Source organism: Austrofundulus limnaeus, unplaced genomic scaffold (genome assembly GCF_001266775.1).
Source record: "Austrofundulus limnaeus strain Quisiro unplaced genomic scaffold, Austrofundulus_limnaeus-1.0 Scaffold542, whole genome shotgun sequence".
Taxonomy (NCBI): Eukaryota; Metazoa; Chordata; class Actinopteri; order Cyprinodontiformes; family Rivulidae; genus Austrofundulus; species Austrofundulus limnaeus.
This window is the reverse complement of record NW_013952944.1, coordinates 163,782-167,436: the sequence shown is the minus strand read 5'-3', so window position 1 is coordinate 167,436 and position 3,655 is coordinate 163,782. Positions and strand designations below refer to the sequence as shown.

General features: G+C 40.0%; 1 protein-coding gene across 2 annotated transcripts in view; it reads right to left on the bottom strand.

Moving 5' to 3' along the window:
* slc5a6b (solute carrier family 5 member 6) overlaps positions 1-3,655 on the bottom strand; it is a 36,931-nt gene that overhangs the window by 12,288 nt on the left and 20,988 nt on the right. The window lies entirely within an intron of this gene.

Genomic DNA, 3,655 nt, shown 5'->3' with positions numbered 1-3,655 from the left:
GTGTGTGTGTGTGTGTGTGTGTGTGTGTGTGTGTGTGTGTGTGTGTGTGTGTGTTGGGGGGAAAGGGGGTAAAGGTGTCCTGGCACATTTTGATGTTTTTAGTTTTTCAAGCACATTTTTAAATGTTAAAAATACATTTCGACATATTTTAAATTTTAATCCAATCCAACTTTATCTGTAAAGCACTTTTTGCACCATAGTAGACCAAAGCGCTGTACAGAATCAGCACTGCAACACAGCTCATACAAAAACAAACTCAATCACAATTAAAATAGGAAAAAAAACAGACAAATAAAAGCAGGTAATAAAAGACAAAGTAAAAACAAGGAATAAAAACAATAAAATGCCTAAAACCTAATTTAAAATCTAAAATAAAAAATAAAATCTAGTATAAATGAACAACACAACCCCTCACACAGTGTCAAAAGCCAAACAAGTGGGTTTTAAGACGAGTTTTAAAAACAGCCAGTGAAGAGGACTGTCTAAGTTGGAGAGGTAGCTCGTTCCCGAGTTTAGGAGCTGCTGCAGCAAAAGCTCGATCCCCCTTGAGTTTGAGTCTGGTTTTAGGGACCCTCAGGAGCAGYTGATCAGCTGATCTGAGGGAGCGGGAGGGATTATAGGGGTGCAGCAGATCAGACAAGTATAGAGGGGCAAGGCCATTCAAAGATTTAAAAACAAATAAAAGTATTTTAAAATGGATCCTAAAGGTACAGGCAGCCAGTGGAGTGAAGCTAAAATGGGAGAAATGAGCTCATATATACGTGTGCCAGTTAAAATCCTCGCTGCAGCATGTTGGACCTTCTGCAGTCGAGCAATGGAGGACCCACTAACCCCCAGATAAAGTCCATTACAGTAATCCAGCCGGGTGGTGACAAAGGCATAGATAACTGTCTCAAAATATCTTCTTGGAATGATGGGTTTTATTTTGGCTAGCTGCCTGAAATGATAAAAACTCCTTCTAACAACTGACCTAATGTGGCTGTCTAATTTAAGTTAGGGGTCCATTTTAACTCCCAAATTCCTCACTAACAATTTGTTGTACTGAGTCAAGGAACCTAGATCTACAGGGGAGTGGCCWRCAGTACCTCCAAAAACCATAATCTCAGTCTTGGTTTCATTAAAACTCAAGAAAAATTGTGCCATCCAGGCCTTCAGATCCTCAAGACACATAAGAAGTGAGTCTATTGCATACGAATTAGACTTTTTTGAGAGGGACATTGATCTGGCTGTTGTCTGCGTAACAATGAAATAAAATACCGTGCTTTCTGAGAATAGAACCGAGTGGGAGGAGATACAGAGAAAACAAAAGTGCGCCCAAAATTTAGCCTTGAGGGACTCCACATGAAAGGGGAGAAGAAGAGGACACTGACCACTCAAGACTAACACAAAAAGTTTGGTTGGTTTAAATAATAGGCCATAAAATTTGTAAGAGTGTGTATGAGGCAGGTTACAAGAGAAGTGCCGACTAAGGCCAGTCTTAGGCTTTTCAAGAACACGAGACCAGATAACTGTCAATAACGATAAAAGAGTTCCTTGTATCAGCACAACTGGACTGATCCTGGATATGAACAATGAAACCATCTGACTGAAGGAGGAAGTGATTTTCATGTTTTATAGTGAGATGATACTGCTGTGTACCATTTCCTCGAGCCTCTAACAAACCCAGTCCTCTGACTGACCTGTAGATAATTAACTGATTGGCTTCTTTGGCTGTTGTTGTGCCATGTACTTTCACATCTTTTTGTTGGCCTTGTCTCAACAGTTTTTAAAATGCATTACAGCCATTCAATTCAAAATTATTGTTGGCAGTTCAAAGCTTGGACCTTCACACATATTCACTTGCAGAATAAATAGACTTTTTACTATTACAGAATATAATTTTATAGGGGTGTCCCGATACCAGTTTTTTCAAGACTGAGTACAAGTACGAGTACTTCAGTTTAGGTACACCTCTATAATTTTATATTGTCCTTGTTCTGGGTGACTGAGAATCTGCMAACATATGATGCTAATGTTAGTGTGGGACTGGATTGATGGGATCAATATTTGAGTTTGTTCCTCCTTTTCCAGTAATGGATTTATATGCCAGTGCATGTTGGAAGCAGCAACAACAGATGTTAACAATGGAGCATTTAGAATGGATGTGCACATGGTAACATGTGCAGCATCTGTTTATGTGTGATGCCATGTTTTATACTGCATATTTGGGTCATTCCAGGGGCATAGACTGTTCACACTGGTGTCTGATGATGGTTGCATTTAAATTTATTTGAACAAACATGGACAAAAATAAAAAACTGATTTCTGGAAAAGCTTTAAACAGAGAATTAAGACTTGCAATGAGAACAAAGCATTAGTGTGATGGAAGAATATCTTCTGACTCCCTAACTGCACATTACCTTGACATGTCCTGTTCTGTATCTCTTGATAACTTGCCTTTATATAATCTGTTTCTCATTATTCTTAAGATACTGTATGTACTCATGTAATCTTATGGCCCATTTACTTGTAACTATGTCATTGGTTCCTGGATATCTCTGACGCTCTTATTTTGTTAGCAGGATGTATATATTGTCTTTTTCCTGTTTCCGGGTCAGTGTGAGCTTGACAGACAGTTTGATTCACATACCATCTTTCTATTAAATAATCCGAAACAGAGACCACACAGTCTCCACTTTGTTTATCTCCTGCATCTCTGCCCTGGCGAAACGATGCCACGACAGATGGCATTGTCAGTAAAGGACTCTTTCCGACGGCAGGCTAGCCCCATTCCAGGGCCGAAAAACATTTTTTACTGTTTTTTCCCCCCTCAAAACTGTTTGGGGGCTTTCTTTTGGAACGTGGACGGGTGAAATGCCCTGTCGGAGGAGGAGAAAAACGAATCTAAATTTTTGGAAAATGTGAAATTTAAGACATTTGTTTGTATCTCAATGCTAAGCTAAAACTGTGCTAAATATTGCTACCAGGCCTCGCTAGCCTGGAACACTTGAGTTTCTATGGGGAAAATGCTAAGCTAACTTGATTCGGCTTGTGGTAGCATGGTCTGAGATGCACGGATGTCTGTTTTCTTCTCACCTTCTGTTTGGTTATTAGCCTTGTCGAGGGTAGATTAAGGATATGTTATTCTTAGCTGAGGTAGAATGGATTGGTGTGCAGTTTTCCATTCGAGGTAGGGACAATAATTAGGTTTGTTTTGTCCCGAGTTTTAGGTAAGTGATTACTGTTGTAGGCAGCTGACTGCCGAGTTTTTGAACTAACACTATTTTGGTATAGTAGACAGGCTAACTTGTTAGCCTCGTCGAATGTAGGTTAGGAATTGTTATTCTTAACTGAGGTAGAATGGATTGGTGTGCAGTTGTCCATTCGAGGTAGGGACAATAATTAGTGTTTGTTTTGTCCCGAGTTTAGGTAATTCATTACCTAATAGGCAGGTGACTGCCGAGTTTTAAACCAATTGTGTTTTTGGTATACAGTGGACAGGTTAACTTACAAACCAGCCGAGGTTCTAAGGACGCGTCCGCCCATACTGTTGTAAATATGGGTTCATCTTAGGTAGGCTGTGTGTGGTTGTGTATTTTGGTTACCAGCAGAGCATGAGGAGAGCAACGCATGCGTGTGTGTGTGTGTGTGTGTGTGTGTGTGTGTGTGTGTGTGT